The 16,479-nt window shown below is 39.9% G+C and overlaps 1 protein-coding gene across 2 annotated transcripts in view; it reads left to right on the top strand.

Annotated features, from left to right (window-relative positions):
- Positions 1-667: 667 nt before the first annotated feature.
- LOC126271856 (proton-coupled folate transporter-like) overlaps positions 668-16,479 on the top strand; it is a 247,947-nt gene continuing 232,135 nt past the window's right edge. Inside the window, exons 1-2 of one of the 2 annotated variants that reach the window (XM_049974247.1) lie at positions 668-728; positions 920-1,223. The gene's annotated coding sequence lies outside the window, so the exon portion shown is untranslated. Of the gene's footprint in view, positions 729-883; positions 1,224-16,479 lie in introns of those variants that run through there. The other variant, XM_049974258.1, reaches the window with a different exon arrangement.

The raw sequence follows: 16,479 nt of genomic DNA, 5'->3' as shown, positions 1-16,479 counted from the left end.
AATATTAGTACCTCTTATTATAATAGTTATCTGATGTCTCTGTACATCCGTTTATAATCTCTTGTAAATCATAGCTAGTGGCTGGCCGGCACACCGCTCCTCTCAACCTCTCGCTTCACGCCTGCTACCGACTCGCTTCACTTCTCGCTTACTACTGAGTTCCTACGAATGCTAAAGTGCCGTTTCTCCTGCCAACAATGCTTTCTGGTGCAGACAATCCCTGTAACCATTACAAAATTATCAATGCGTGATCTTTCCCTCTCTTTTCTTAAGCTGTATCCATACGCGGTCTGTCCCGCCCTTTTTAAAAATTATATCAATTTGCGGTCTCTCTTGTCAATAATACTTTGGTGCAGACATTCCCTGCTACCACATTTATTTCCAACATGACAAATATTAATTGTTCCTACTTAATCCTATTAATAAAATATAAACATATTCCATAAATTGTGATTTGACAATAGACAACAGAAATATACACATCTTACATAACTCTCCACTGGGTTTCCTTAAAACTTTCCTACGTCGTTAAGTCATTTGGAGAAAATTTGATTATAGAAATATGTGTAGTAATAACTAAGTTAATGATAGAATATTTCTTTTAACAAAGCACGTATATATACTGTCATAAGAAATTGTTTTCCTAAGTCTGACAAAGAAAATATTCAAAAGAGTTTACATCAAAATATACAAATAATATGAGTCAGTAAGTTGGAAGTGTACATCAGGTAGTAAAAGTTATTTATATTTCTAATAGTAATGGATGGCAAAAATTAGAACATAGTTTATGTTTCATTATAAATTTGCATCTATTGGTACCATATTCAAGGAAGGGAAATAAAGGAATTGGATATCATGGTCAAAGCACTGGCAACTGTCTTTGAATGCACTCAAAATTCCGTTTCTTTCCCTCACATAGCACAACACTAGGATTCGCCGTGTACTTCCGTCGTCTCTTTGATCCATTGTTTTAGTGTAACCAAGCACTAAGTTAACCATTGCCTGAGTTGCCGCAGCTACGTCAAGTACAAGTTCCAACTGCAACTGTCCATTAGTAGTGATGGTGTGCATCTTGGTATGCAAGCACCTATTGACGTACATCATAACTGTGGTGGGCCTCTTGGTATGTCGACACCTCATAGAAAACCACGTAGATTGAAGTAACGTGGTTCACTATTCACTTTGTTTGTGCTCCATATCCATGGGGATGCACAGGAATTAAGGTACAGGTATAATCATTTTGTCAAAAGGTTCACGGATATGGTTGATACCGTTATTACCAAATTTTACATCATCTCTTCCCTCTGTGCTCATAAAATTATTTTTACCGTATTCTTATTTTACGTTTAAAAGGACAAAATATGTCACCTTGTGTGAATGTAGGAAAAGTTTATTGTTTTAAACAATTACATAAAAAACACATTTTCCATCTGTAGTGAATTCAGCCTACAATACATATTACGTTACGTGACAGTCAATAACATAAACAAATATTTCTGTAAGTGGAATTTAATAGTGCATTTAGGCATCAACATTTTAAATAAAATAGAAAAGTACCTTTATACAAACTATGTCACTTTCTGTGACTCTAACAGGTACACATATAAATAATTAGATAAAGACACTGTTTTTGAAATATGAAAGTATTTTAGCAGGTACACACATAAATAATTACAGAAAGACATAGTTTTTGAAATATGAAAGTACATTTTGATAAAATATGTCACTTTCTGTGACTTCACTAACGATTTTGTGAATATATATTTGTTAAGAGTTGTTACAATTATTTTTGTAAACATGTTTTCTGGAATAATTCCCAGGGTTCATAAAATTACTACTTGGACTTCAGTATGTTCGGTAATGTGTTCGTCAGTTACGAGTCATATTGTCAGTCGACTACATATTATGTTTCAGTTGTGTAACACACATCGTCATTGTTATTTAAGAGAAAACATTTGTATTTTACGTAGAGTGCGAATCGGTATGCTGGCATTTGGTGTGATCTGTTTTTCCTATTATGTATCTGATGTAAAAGATATCATGTTCAATGCAGAAAACATTTTTCGCATAGCAATGTACATATAGTAAGCAATTTAATGTGGTTTCTCCATCCGTAGTGCTACGCTGCACTGTGTCACCTGTTATCAAATTAACCATTACTGAATTGTATTCCTTACATACTAACATCTTCATTCTTCTCTTTCCTTTGTACCTCGTGTCATCTCTCTGCATAGCCTATAATAAAGTATTCATTGTTAATAATCATCAGCGCTCGGCACGACTTCAATATCTCTCTGTAATACCTATAACAAAATATTCATGGTTAATAATCATCAGCGCACGGCATGACTTCAACATCTCTCTGCATCTGGAAAAAAGCGTCAGCTCTTGGAATGACCTGTACAGCATTTATCCACATTTCTCCAAATTCAATACTTATATTATAATTAAAACTACGTTTATTTTGGTGAACTATGACAACAATGCTGCATGCACGTGTTAAAGAATACATCTAATTGCTACTACTGTATGAAAATTATTTGTATGTGTTATACATTTACTTTTAAAGTAGCCCTGTTAATTGCTTCACATACCTTACATAATGTGAAATAAATGTCCTGCGAGAACGCTTCTAAGACTGCTATTAATGTTCAGTGTATTTATCTGCAGTCGAATCGAGGTGACCTGTTGTGCGCGTAAAGAACCCATTAGTAGCTCACTGTGCTCGGGCTTGCTGGAATGTGTCAAAAAGCTCATTGTTATACTCTGCCTATATGTATTCCTGTAAGAAGGTATTTTTTCTATTTTAAGAATTTCTTTATGTTTGACATATGATGGTTTCCTCTTGATTTTTTTGTTCTGAGTGTCTCAATGTGTATTTCGAATTCTGTACGGTCCTGCGCATAGAAATTCAAAATTTTGCAGCGTTTCTTCCCTTTGTGTGACGGATAATGGGTACGAACTAGAACCTTATCGCCAATCTCGTGCTTGCGTAATCTAATTACCTGCTTCTGCTGTCTCTTCCGACGATCCGTATCTCATTTAATGTTCGCTTGTGCCATGTATATTATCTCACAATGACGAAGTCTACGCTTCTTTGCAAAAGTAATCATTTCAGTAAGTTTATTCGGTGGGTCTTTATTCGTCAGTATTACAGTTGGTGAGAGCATCGTTGACTCATTAGGTATTGCATTTATTACTTCCTGAAACTGTGAAATGTATTCGTCCCATGTTGTATGCTTTCTGTAGCAATAAATTCTACAAAGTTTCCCGCTCTCTTTCATTATTCTTTCTGACGGGTTAGAAGAACTGTTATATCTTGATATGTAAATTGGTGTTATGTTCTTACTCTCTAACATTTGCTTCCATATGTCTGACCTAAACTGCGGTCCGTTATCTGAAATAACTTTCTGTACATGTCCTACTATTGATAGAAAATCTCTTACAAATGCTCTTGGTACTGATCTATCTGTTGCTTTCCTTAGTGGAGAAAATGTTACAAATTTGGATGTCAGTTCTACGGCTACTAGAATATATCTATAACCTTTACTTGTTCTGGGGATTTGACCGAAAAGATCTACTGCTGCCATGTGTCTTAACTTATCCGGTATGATGGGATACAGTGGTGGAATATGTGATACTGAAGATGATTTAGTTTTCTGACATACCTTGCAGGGTGCTGTAACTTTGCGAATGTGTTTTTCCAGATTGTTGAAGTGACAATTTTGTCGAAGAATTAGATAGCATTTCCTAGCTCCGTAATGTGCATAGCTTAGATGCGTATACCATATCAATTTGTTTCTGATCCTTTCTGGAATGCATAAAAGCCAATTGTTGCCGTCTGGGTACCAGCGAATAAACAGAATATTTTGATGTATAGTGTAATTATGTCTGATTTTTGCATTGCTCTTGTCTCACCAAAGCGTTAAAATCTCTTTTAGTGTTTCATCTTTCTGTTGTTCTCTCTCTATGTCCTGTAATGTTGATGATATAAAGTTTTCGAAAGCTACTTGTTTGATATACATAATACTATGGTTGTTGTAGCAGAAGGTATTTTCTTTCTCTAGTCGTTTATGCTGAATAGATCTCGATAGTGCGTCGGCAACAATATTGTGCGTGCCTGGAATGTGTACAATAGTCAAGTCGAACTCTTGTAGGTATAATTTCCAACGGCTTAATCTATCATGCGTAAGTTTTGCTGATAACAAAAACTGGATTGCTCGGTGATCGGTATATACTGTGGTGTGTCTTCCATATAGATAATGACGGAATCTCTTAAATGCCCATACTACACACAGCGTCTCTAATTCTGTTGCAGAGTAATTGCGCTCTGCTGGAGAAAGTATCCTGCTTGCAAACGCAATATGTTTAACGATTGTCTTACCGTCCTCCTCTACTGCAGACGAAATCGTTAGTCCAAACGGAAGTTTACAAAATTGGTAACATTCACCAAAGCAAAGGAATGCCGTATACGTTCGGCAATTTGGATACAAATGGATTTGCCAAAATCCTGATTTGACATCGAGGGTGGTATACATAGAGGTGCCATGAAACTCTTGCAGTAACTCTTCTAACGTCTGTGGTCGGTCAGTTTCTGTAATGTTTATTTTATTAACCTCACGTGAATCTAAAACTAAACGGAGTGATCCATCCTTCTTTTCAACGATGTTTAATGTATTTATATATTGGCTTGCTGCTGGTTCAATTATACCCTGATCAATCATTGCTCGTAACTCTTTCTTAACTGCTTCTGTGTATATATGCGGGATTGGATAGTGTTTTGCTTTGAAAGCCTCGTGTGGTTTCACCTGAAATTATTACATAAATCCTGTCAGCGTTCCTGGAACATTGGTAAAAATTGTATTATGTTGCACAAGAATATTTCCTAATTCTGTGCGTTCTGTGTCGACTTCTGCTATACTGTCTCCAGCCTTGCGTGTAATTGCCTCTAATACATTATACTCCTGTTCCTCTGCCATGTCGTTATTATGTGTATTCGTATATAGTGTAAGATAACAATCGTTATCTTTCGAATCTGCAATAATTTCGATACTGTGCATATTTTGTTCTTCTGAGGATACTGTGTTTTGAAATCTCACTACGACTTCACAGTCTTCCTTCTGTAATGTTAGGTATGACGATTTAAAGTCAATCTTTGCGTCGTACTGTACGAGAAAATTCATTCCTAATATTATATCAGTTGTTAAATGTGGAACTATCCAACAACTGCTGTGGAAAGTTTGCCGTGCAAAAACAAACGTTAATTGTGTCTGTCTTTTGACTTCAATGATATTTCCTGGAAATGCTCCTTTAACTTTAGTTTTGTGTAACGGGAATACTGGATAATCATTATCGCTATTGCATCTGTTAAATGTGTCTTCGTTAATTACGCACATTAGTGAGCCTGAATCAATTATTGCTAAAATATTTTGTGACTTTAAATTTATCTGGATTGTTAGGTGGCATATAGTTTTCTGCATGATCGGTTTTTCTTGTAACAAGGTGTTTCGTTATCTTTTCTCTGTCCTTATCCATAGTGTCGTCATTTAGAGATTCATCAGGCTATCTCTAGTCATAAATGTTCTGACATTTCATTTTCTGTTGGGGAGTGTTGTGTGTTTTCTATGAGCTGTACTGTTCTACCGTTTTGATTATTAGCGGTAGGTGGCGGATGAGAATCTTGTGTCTGGTACATTCATACGATAACTTGGTTGTTGTGCACTGTTTAAATTTCTATGAAAATTATCATTGTAGAATGTCCTTTGCGGTCGGTGTTCGTTTTCTCTCCTTCTGCCGTCATAACTGTGGTTATGCAGCGAGGTACGCGTGTTTCTCTGAAAAGGCTGCCTTTGTTCGTTTTGTGTATTTTGCATCTGACCCATGCAATTGTTTGCACCTGTCGCCTTTTCTTGGCGATGAGTCATGTGAAAGTTTGACCGGTTCGGCATTTCTACATCTACATGACTACTCTGCAATTCACATTTAAGTGCTTGGCAGAGGGTTCATCGAACCACAATCATACTATCTCTCTACTATTCCACTCCCGAACAGCGAGCGGGAAAAACGAACACCTAAACCTTTCTGTTCGAGCTCTGATTTCTCTTATTTTATTTTGATGATCATTCCTACCTATGTAGGTTGGGCTCAACAAAATATTTTCGCATTCGGAAGAGAAAGTTGGTGACTGAAATTTCGTAAGAAGGTCTCGCCGCGACGAAAAACGTCTATGCTGTAATGACTTCCATCCCATCTCGTGTATCATATCTGCCACACTCTCTCCCCTATAACGTGATAATATAAAACGAGCTGCCCTTTTTTGCACCCTTTCGATGTCCTCCGTCAATCCCACCTGGTAAGGATCCCACACCGCGCAGCAATATTCTAACAGAGGACGAACGAGTGTAGTGTAAGCTGTCTCTTTAGTGGACTTGTTGCATCTTCTAAGTGTCCTGCCAATGAAACGCAACCTTTGGCTCGCCTTCCCGACAATATTATCTATGTGGTCCTTCCAACTGAAGTTGTTCGTAATTTTAACACCCAGGTACTTAGTTGAATTGACAGCCTTGAGAATTGTACTATTTATCGAGTAATCAAATTCCAACGTCCTGTCGTTTTTAAATGTTTTAAACTTTCTCACTGAAAGGAAATGCTTGTGGTCGAAACCGTCATGTCTTTGTGTGTAATTATTTTCGTAATGTTGTGAATATAAATTTGTGCGTCTTTCTGCCTGGTTAAGATCTCTTACTCTCTGAAGTCTACCGACATTATATGTATTGTGCATCTGAGGCATGTCGTAATGGTGTGTGTTCAGCTGGAATTAATTGTTTGCAGTTGTTTCTTGTGTGTCAGCTATCTTTTGCTGTAAAGAATTGATTTTTAGATGTAAAAAATTATTAAGTGATTCTAGGTCTGTAATTGTTTGTTGCACATTTGTAATTTGCGTATCTTTACTATTAGAAATCTGTTGAACTGAGACTGGTGTAGTGTCATCTGATTTACTGTCATTGGTAGTATCTAAGTGGTCTGTTCTTGTAGTGAGTTCGTTGATCTTTTCTGTCAATTCGTTTCGTAATTTACGATTACTTCTCGCTACTTTCTTAAAATCTGCTTTCAAATTTTCTGAGTTTTGTTTGATTTCTATGTGTTGCATTCAGTCAGTTAGTGTCAGAACTTCTTCTGTTAATTTACCCCTAATATTCTGGATTTCAATGTCTGTAGAAATTTTCGCCTCAGTTGTGTGTGATTGGATTTCTGCGAGCCTTTCTTCTATTTGAATATTTGTCTCCTTAACAATTTCGATTTCTTCCGAAATCGAGTGTATGTAATTGTCCACGTAAGTTTTTCCCTGAGCAAACACTTTCTTTTTGTCGTCCTGTCGCTGTTTATTAATTGTTTGTAATAGTTCTTTATCCTGCTATCGCACCAGTTTGCGGCGACGTATCAAACAGTTTTCTGTGTGATTGTTAAAACGTTCATCAATGTGAGTGTTTTGTTTACAAATGTTCTCTGTCATTGTTTCTCGTATGCTAACCGCGAATGCTTCTTGTTTATCTGTTATTTATTGCATCTTGGCGTGTAAGTCTTGATTTGATTTTTCAGCGACTGCTTGAATTTCTACTTTGATTTCGTGTTTGAGATTTGCTGGTTCTTATGCCCTTCTGTTGAAGTTTTGATTCATGTCTTGTCTCATTTGTAGCAAAAATGCCATTATTGGATCCGTTTCGGATTGAGTTCTGTGTGTATCTGTGTTCGTTGTTAAATGTTGTACATCTGTGTTCATTTGAACATCCTCAGACGATTTTAATCGTGTCACCTCTTCCGTGGTTTCGGAAGTTTTGCGCAGATCGTGTATCTGTGTACCGTTTGAATCTGTTTCGGCACGTAATGGGGTCACACTGTTTGACTGCATTATAGTGGTTTCGTTACTGAAACTATTATGTCTCCTACGCGTAATTTGTGGCTGTGGAGCGTCTGTGGTATTTAAAAACAAATTATTTTGCACTAATGTCTCATTATCAGTTGGCATTTCTGAAGTTGATTGTTCGTCAAAAGATTCCATATCATTACTGCTATCGAATCTCTGGTCACCTAATGTTTCACTACCGCGTTTTTCACACGTATTATTACTGTCTATTCCTGAAAAGAATTATTCGTCACTGTTTTCTATACTTTTATCACTTTGAGAACGAGTAATTATTCTGCGGGACATTGTCTATAATTAACACACGCAACACAATATATCACTGTTTAAAGCGGATTTAACACTGAACAAACACTTTTCAACGCAGAATCAATAGAGCAAACAGAATTGCCGATGGGCTGTGAATTAAAGGTATACAGTTTAGTATAAGCGTTGCGCCACTTACACTAGCTTATTAACACAATTGTCAGAGTCAGTATATCCATTTTTACAATAGATTCACTAAACAGTCTTACCGATTGGATGTCGCCAAGTGAAATCTTCCCGTCTCCTCTATATCTCTTTTGTTACTGATAACATTCCCTTTTACAATAAACTATGAAACCTTCCCTTAGGATTTCTATCTCTTGCTTAATAATAACAAATGAAATCATCCCTTTGAAATTTATTCTCTTTCTCTATCGGCACACCGGTCCTCTCAACCTCTCGCTTCAAACCTGCTATCGACTCGCTTCACTTCTCGCTTACTACTGAGTTCCTACGAACGCTAAAGTGCCGTTTCTCCTGCCAACAATAATTTCTGGTGCAGACAATCCCTGCAACCATTACAAAATGTATCAATGCGCGGTCTTTCCCGCTCTTTTCTTAAAATGTATCCATATGCGGTCTCTCCCGCCCTTTTTAAAAATTATATCAATTTGCGCTCTCTCTTGTCAACAATACTTTAGTGCAGACATTCCCTGCTACCACAATTATTTCCAACATGACAAATATTAATTGTTCCTACTTAATCCTATTAATAAAATATAAACATCTTATATAAATTGTGATTTGACAATAAACAATAATACACATCTTACAAATTGAGTGACCGTGCTAGACGAAAATTAGTCTACTTTGCTTATTTTCATTCGTTTATGTCGCATGGTATTATATTTTGGGGTAACTCTTCCCATTCTAAGAGGAAATTTTTGGCTCAGAAACGGGCGATTCGGGCAATAAGTGGTGTAAGTTTCGAAACCTCTTGTCGAACCCTGTTCACAAGTGTGCGTATTTTGACATTAGCCTCTCAATTTATATATTGCTTACTGTAATTTCTTGTTAACAATATTAGCTTATTCCCGAGAATAAGTAGCTTTCATTCAGTTAATACTCGTCAGAAATCGAACGTGCATTTGGATCGGACTTCGTTACTCTTGTGCAGAAAGGTGTGCAGTATACTGCTGCATCCATTTTCAATAAGCTACCACTAGAATTCAAAAATGTTGCCAGTAATCCACGTGCTTTCAAATCGAAACTGAAGAGTTTCCTCGTGGGTCTCTCCTTCTATTCTGACGAGGAGTTTCTCGAAAATTTAAGCTAATTCTTGTTGTATTGCGTTTACTTAAACTTATGGCTTTTTTCGGTTTCATAAACATTTTATTTTATGTGTCATTACTTTTATATTTTAATTTCATGTACTGACTCGTTCCATGACCTTGGAAATTTGCTCCTCATTTTGGTCCTACGGAACTTGATGTGTAAATAAATAAATAAATATCTTGGAAGTATGGAGTAATCACAGTATACTCATAATGAAGACCTAGAAGAAAGAGCAGAATAACTGTCTTCAAGAATGTTTAAATAAACATCCTGGTTAATGTTCAAAGTAATCTGAATGAGCGGGCCTAATCCACGCCGAGGAAAACACTCCAATACATGACATTCTTGAATGAAACCCTCCACACATTGTGAGTTAGACGCCTCGTTCGGCCTTTGGTGCACTCGACGCTTCGCATCATTTGAAAAGAGGCGAAAGCGCGACTCACCGTCAGTCAGCTACTGCCCAGTTTCTTTGTTGTTTGATAGATTGAAGGCTTTATGTCACTGTGAGCGATGGCCTTTAGCAAGGTACCCGACTTGAAAAGTTCGTTGTGTGGAGGTCCCTTTGCAATGTTTGGTAAGAAGCTGCACGAGATGGACCTGCATTCACTGACAGCAGTACTTTCTGTCGGATTTGACATGAACTGCCATTGTCAGGTGCGACACTCTCCCCGATCCCTGTAAATTTGGGACTTGTTACGACACCTACTCTTACGTTCTGTTGCTTGCCTGCGAGTCGTTTGTCATTCCCTGTACACACGCTGGCCAGTCTGCGTTGCTGCACCAACAAATCAGACAACTCCGTTGACAGTTAGCTATGATTACTCCCTTGCCTGACAGTCTCGTTCTGGCTTTCCGTCATGTCTCGACGATGACCTGTCTTACTGTTATGATTCCATACAACCTTGTGACACATACATACCACTTCACTGACACCACATGCGTCAGCGTTGGAGGGTCACGTGACTGCCTGGTACCAGGTGCACACTAGCTGCAGCGTTCCACTGCCATCAGTGAGCGCATGTAAGGTTGAAATGGTTCAAATCGCTCTGAGCACTATGGGACTCAACTGCTGTGGTCATCAGTCCCCTACAACTTAGAACTACTTAAACCTAACTAACCTAAGGACATCACACACATCCATGCCTGAGGCAGGATTCGAACCTGCGACCGTAGCAGTCACACGGCTCCGGACTGCGCGCCTAGAACCGCGAGACAACCGCGGCCGGCACATGTAAGGTTACTAACGTCTTGTCCTATGAGCTTATTTAAACACAGGTATTATATTAACTATACTCACGAAATTATTAGTGCATGGTCGGCCCTGGTAGTCTAACGGCACACATTTCCACTTGCAACGCCATATTGATAGGGCGTTCTTTACTTCTGCTCCGTCACAGCGCTACGAGTATTGAAAGTTTGGTATTTACGTGACATTTTGTGCTTTGTGAGTGTGTACCTTACGTCCAATTCGCCTTTGTGTTCCTTTGGGTGTCCTCTTGGTAGCAGCGTTGTCCGCTTCTTTTGTTCCCATAGTGTCCAGACGCATTCCACGTAATGGCACCCTGAATTTTTCCTTTGCTAAGTCGACCCGTCATGTGCAGCCCAGTTCTCTGGGAAGCCATGATTGATTGGTAGATACTTTCAGCATCACTTCGGATCATGTACACACCAAGTATTTCGACACTGTACTCGGTTTTCTTTGTTAACTTTGTGAACCCGTTAAAAGTCGAAAAATGACTGCTTAAACATGGTTCTCAGGTTTTTTTTCCGTCACAGCGATGACTTAGTACAGTCCTCCTAGCGAACACTAACGTTGAAAACACGAACGTGCGCGTGTTCATTCTGCCTCCCGAGGTAGATAATGTTTACATTAAAGACGTTTTGCTTAAGCATGGTGAAGTCAGAAACATTCGCCTTGAACGATGGTCCGGCCACTACAAACTTCAATGTTACAGTGGGATTCGTTGAGTAGAAATGCAGGCGGAACACAATATTCCGTCTTATTTACATGTAAGTGGCTACCGTATACTCGTTACATACACTGGCCACCTGGGGACGTACTTGTTATGTAACGAGACTGGCCATCATCGCAACAACAGTCCGCAAAAGGTTTTTGTTTTGCGATCTTGTCTTGATCAGCGGCGTAAGTTAACGGTGGCGGACTTTGTCCCCAATGGCACTGAACCAGGGGCCGGGCAGTCTTCTGATTCCGCCGTTACTATCGAAGACGGGTTCTGATATAACTGCCCCACGCACGGATGCTCAAGTAATCCAAAATAACAGGTGCCCTACGCTGGATGTGGATACTGCTGCTGATGTCCCCCCTGCCCTGCCGCCCCTCCTCTCCCTCCCTCCACCTGATCCTCGTGTATTTGTTTGTCCTCTGGATGATGGGTATTGAGTCAGGACTAACGAACCGGGAGTTGAGACGGAGCGTTATTTTGCTCCTTCGATATCCAGGCGTCTTTCCTCTGAACCTCTCCACGGATCGGAACACCCCCACCCCCCACCCCATTCCTTGCCTAGTACTCCTGATCTCGGCTCTGATTTCTTGCTCTTAGAGAAGCCGGTCTTGTAGGTGGGTAGTTTCACATATTTCGTCTCCCGTGACGCACGTTCTCCGTCTAATTTTCCTACCGACCTGGGTCAGTCACTTTCGCCGGGGTCTCTGCTGTGTATCCAGCACCCTATTAAGGCCCAGCAGTGGTTGACTTGGATGCAGTGAACGACCCTCCCACCACGTCGGCGGCGGAGGATAACTTGCCACATAGCCCGCATAAACAACGATTAGAGCCGGATCGTGCTGTTGCAAGAAAAAAAAAAAAAACGTGTAGTTTCTACAGGACGCAACACTATCCCCCCTACCTCACATTCGCTGATGAATGCCGCGATGGACTATGACGATAAGTTTTGTTTCTTTGTTTCTGTTTTCATCTGTTCCTTATCTGACCAATGATTCAAGTTTACACATTTAATACTCTAAAATGGAAATGACCGTATGGCATCGTTGGTCGGGAGGCCCCATCCGGGGAAGTTCGGCCGTCGAGTGCGAGTCTTATTTCAGTCGACGCCACGTTGGCCGACTTGCTCGCCGGTGATGAGGATTACTCTAAATGTTAGCAGAATTGACGCAGGTGTACGTTTGGCTTCATCACTTTGTTTATGATTTTCGCGCTTTTGCAAAAACCTCTGTTCACCAGGATTGCTTTCCCTGTGTATCAGACTGTTTTTAAAGTGGCCCTGCATATGCGACGTTTACTGCGTTGTTCTTTCGTGAGAGAATTATCATTGCCGACACTGAATAACTTGTTTCTGGTAGCGGAATAGGATATCGTGTTTTTAATATGCTCCGTCTCGTTCGAGTCACGCAGTGGGGCGTTCACAATTTCACAGAGAGGATATTGTCTATCTTTTGTGCAAGAGTCATCGGTGTCTCATGTTAGGTGGTGATTTTAATTGTTTTACTTCCTAGAGATCAGTTCCACATTATAATTTTTGTCCTGACTTAAATGAATTGGTCCATTCGACGCGTTTCCGTGACTTGTGAGGGCAGAAATACCTCACCTTGGTTAGATACAAATTTTTTACCGCCAGCTATCGTAGCCGTGTCGATAGGTTTTATCTATCCGATTGCGATATGATACGCGTCGTTGACGTCATCCCCGTTTCCTTTTCTGATCACTGTGCTCTGGCGACCACTAGACATGTTCAAAGTCGGTGGTAGACAGAAAGCATCTTCCGAAGTTGTACTAAATGCTTTCTGTGAGAATTGCTTAGAACAATTAGTTCATGGGCCCTCACGAATTGTAAATGATTGCGAAAACACACTTGACCTCTTGGCCACAAATAGTCCCGATCTAATAGAGAGACAGATACAGGGATTAGTCAACACAAGGTCATTGTAGCGAGGCTCAAAACCATATCAACCAAAACCACTAAAAATAAACGCAAAATTATTTATTTAAAACAGTAGAAAAAATTTCGCTTGATGCCTTCCTAAGAGAGGGTCTCCATTTCTTCCAAGCTAATTATGTAAGTGTAGATCAGATATGCTTCAAATTCAAAGATACAGTATCGACAGGAATGGAGAGATTCACACCGCATAAGTTAATAAGAGACGGGACTCATCCACTATGGTACACAAAACGCGTCAGAACACTGTTGCAGAAGCAAAATCCCCAAGACTGGCTAAGTTTCACAGAAGGTCGAATAAAGTGCGGACGTCAATGCCAGATGCTTTTAACAGTTTCCACAATGAAACATTGTCTCAAAATATGGCAGAAAACACAAAGAGATTCTGGTCGTATGTAAAGTACACCAGTGGCAAAAAGCAGTCAATACCGTCATTGCATGATAGCGATGGAAATGTTACCGATGATGGTGCCACTAAAGCGGAGTTACTAAATACAGTTTTCCGTAATTCCTTCACGAAAGAAGACGAAGTAAATATTCTAGAATTCGAAACCAGCTGTTAGCATGAATGACATAAAAGTAGATATCTTAGGTGTTGCGAAACAACTCAAATCACTTAAGAAAGGCAAGTCTTCCAGTCCAGATGGTGTACCAATTAGGTTCCTTTCAGAATATTCAGGCACAATAGCACCTTTGTTAGCAATCATATACAACCGCTCACTTGACGAAAGATCTGTTCCTTAAAACTGGAAAGTAGCACAGGTCACACCAATATTCAAGAAAGGAACTACGAGTAACCCATTGAATTACAGACCCATATCACTTGACCTCAATTTGCAGTAGGATTTTGGAGCATATACTGTACTCGAACATTATAAATCACCTTGAAGAAAATGGCTTATTAATACATAACCAACACGGATTCAGAAAATATCGTTCTTGTACAACACAGCTAGCTCTTTATTCCCATGAAGTAACGAGTGCTGTGGACAAGGGAGCTTAGATCGATTCCATATTCCTAGATTTTCAGAAAGCTTTTTGTTACCGTTCCTCACAAGCGACTATTAATCAAATTGCATGCATACGGAGTATCGTCTCAGTTGTGTGACAGGATTCGTGATTTCCTCTCAGAGAGGTCACAGTTCGTAGTGACAGACGGTAAATCATCGAATAGAACAGAAGTGATATCTGGCGTTCCGCAAGGTAGTGTCATAGGACCTCTGCTTTTCCTGATTTTCATAAATGATCTAGGTGATAATCTGAGCAGCCCCCTTAGACTGTTTGCACATGACGCTGTGATTTACCGTCTAGTAAAATCATCAGACGAGCAATTCCAATCACAAAATGATCTACAGTGAAGATCTGTGTGGTGCGAAAAGTGGCAATTGGCATTAAACAAAGAAAAGTGCGAGGTCATCCACATGGGTACTAAAAGAAATCCGATAAATTTTGGGTATAGGATAAATCGCACAAATCTAAGGCTGTCAATTCGACTAAATACCTAGGAATTACAATTTCGAACAACTTAAATTGGACAGCCCACATAGACAGTATTGTGTGGAAGTAGAAACAAAGAGTGCGCTTTGTTACCAGAACACTTAGAAGATGCGACAAACCCACTAAAGAGACAGCCTACATTACACTTGTCCGTCCTATGCTGGAATATTTCTGCGCCGTGTGGGATCCTTACCAGGAACGATTGACGGAGGATATCGAAAAAATACAAAGAAGGGCAGCTCGTTTCGTGTAATTGCGCATTAGGGGTGAGAGTGTCACTGATCTGATAGGCGAATTGGGGTGGCAGTCGCTGAAAAAAAGGCGGTTTTCTTTGCTGCGAGATCTATCTGCGAAATTTTAATCACCAACTATCTCTTCCGAATGCGAAAATATTTTGTTGACACCCGCCTACGCAGAGAGAAATGATCATCATAATAAAATCAGAGCTCGAACGGAAAGATTTAGGTGTTCCTTTTTCCCACGCGCCATTAGAGAGTGGAATGGTAGAGAAGTAGTACGAAAATGTTTCGATGAACCCTCTGCCAGGCACTTAACTGTAAATTGCAGAGGAACCATGTAGATGTAGACTTTAAACGGCAACCAGCGAAACTGTTTCGGACTCTATGGACGCTGAATGTCCCCCCCCCCCCCCTTCCCCCTCACGGAAAGCGCGTGGTGTTATTTTATTGGCATCGTGCGGGAGCGTTGCCTTCACTCCGGTGTGCGATACTCTTAGCTGTTGGACTGGTCGACAGATTTAACCTGAATCTTCGTCAGTTCTTACATTATACTGTGCTGCTTGAGCCAGGACTTTAGGAAAACTTACGAATTTTATTACAAACTTCTGTATGAGGCTTACAGGTCAAATCTAAACCTCAGAGAGTTGACACTCTTCTGTTACCTACTTCGCCACCATACACGACGTCGTCGCTCCTTCATTACGTCGCTCACAGTTCCGAAGGCAGTCACCTGACTGCGCAAGATGATACTGTTCGTGCTCTCCACCAGTATTACACGGAACTATATGTGCTGGACGACAATGCGAGACCCCTTCCAGATGATGTTCGTGGAGCCCTATGCACGAGGATCACGCCCGCGCAGGTCGTTGAATTTCTGGCCCGCCTTTCAGGCAGTTGATGTTTCTTTTTTTATTTATTTACACGTCAAGTTCCGTAAGACCAAATTCAAGAGCAAATCTCCAAGGTCATGGAATGTGTCAGTACATGAAATTGCAACATAAAAGTAATAACGGAGAAAAATAAAATGTTTATCAACCCGAAAAAAGTCAAGCCATAAGTTTAAGTAAACGCAATCAAAAATACAACAAGAATCAGCTTAATTTTTTAAGGAACTCCTCGAAAGAATAGAAGCAGTGACCCCTGAGGAAACTCTTCAGGTTCGATTTGAAAGCGCGTGGATTACTGCTAAGCTGTTTGAATTCGAGCGGTGGCTTATTGAAAATGGATGCAGCAGTATACTGCACACCTTTCTGCACAAGAGTTGAGGAAGTCCGATCCAAATGCACGTTTGATTTCTGACGAGTATTAACTGCTTATTTTCGGGAA

This window comes from Schistocerca gregaria, chromosome 1, assembly GCF_023897955.1.
Source record: "Schistocerca gregaria isolate iqSchGreg1 chromosome 1, iqSchGreg1.2, whole genome shotgun sequence".
NCBI classification, from domain to species: Eukaryota; Metazoa; Arthropoda; class Insecta; order Orthoptera; family Acrididae; genus Schistocerca; species Schistocerca gregaria.
This window is presented reverse-complemented; position numbering and strand designations above follow the sequence as displayed.